Source organism: Phalaenopsis equestris, unplaced genomic scaffold, assembly GCF_001263595.1.
Source record: "Phalaenopsis equestris unplaced genomic scaffold, ASM126359v1 Scaffold000837, whole genome shotgun sequence".
Classification (NCBI taxonomy): Eukaryota; Viridiplantae; Streptophyta; class Magnoliopsida; order Asparagales; family Orchidaceae; genus Phalaenopsis; species Phalaenopsis equestris.
In genome coordinates this window covers 62,101-63,146 of record NW_018165277.1, presented here as the reverse complement: position 1 = coordinate 63,146, position 1,046 = coordinate 62,101, and the positions used below count along the sequence as shown (strand labels likewise).

Sequence of the window (1,046 nt, the reverse complement as noted above, 5' to 3'; positions counted from 1 at the left end):
GTCTTCAAGAAATACATGCACTGCTTAGAGATCATCATAAATTGTTCATAGACTTTAAATGCACAATTGACAATCGTTTTACAAATATAGAGAATACAATTACAGAATTAAAAACTGAAGTTGTAGATTTACATAAAACAATAAAACAACCTGGTAGGAAATTATCATTGAAACGGGCCACAGCGTCCCCACTAGGTAGCTTAATTCGAAGGATTAAAGTAAGAGAGGATAGAAGGAAACAACAACTCAGTTCCTCCTACATGGTATTTGAACAAAAAAAGAAAAGTAAACTAGCACAAACAGTTACTAAGGAGCGTGAAGAGGTACATGCATTTAAAACTCATGATCAAATTCAAATCTTCTTTTACTAATATTATTAACATCATCTATTAATTAATAGGTTGGAGGTGTCAATAAGGGTGAAACAGACCAATCGTATCATTCGTCGTCTATTAATCTGTTAGAGAAGAGGCTGAGGATGTAAATAAAGGAGAATCAATAGCTTTAGAGCCTACTATAAACGATGACATTATAGTGAATCAACCAATTGTAGATAATAAGGAGGAGATAGAATTTGAGGAGAAAGAGGAGGATCAGGAACATGTGGAAACACATTATGTTGATGAAAATTATCCTGATAAGGTATAAATTTTTTTCTTTATGAGTTTGTATAAAGAATTTTAATATTTAAACTATACAATATTATTTCCTTATTTTATAGGTTTGTCCAGCATCACTTGTGGTTGATTTTTCTGCTAGAACAAATTCTGAATTATATGCGGAAAGCAATCGACCTTTGCTGTAGCAAACTCACCGATTTGTCAGTGTGCTATGTTTTTAAATTGTTTTAGATGTTCTACTTTCATATAGATTTAATGCAACATTCATATGTTTGAAATGCAGAGATGATTTACGGGACATGTGTCGTTAACACGACGTTATCTAGATGGACTCCTCAAGGAGGGTTGGTTAGAAAACGAACAGGTTGATTGTTTTGCAATGTTGATGGAAGCTAAAAGATGTAGCTAAAAGATGTCAAGCACCAC

General features: G+C 33.0%; 1 protein-coding gene across 1 annotated transcript in view; it reads right to left on the bottom strand.

The window, feature by feature from the left end:
- LOC110031519 (nuclear pore complex protein NUP98A-like) overlaps nucleotides 1-1,046 on the bottom strand; it is a 27,792-nt gene that overhangs the window by 23,472 nt on the left and 3,274 nt on the right.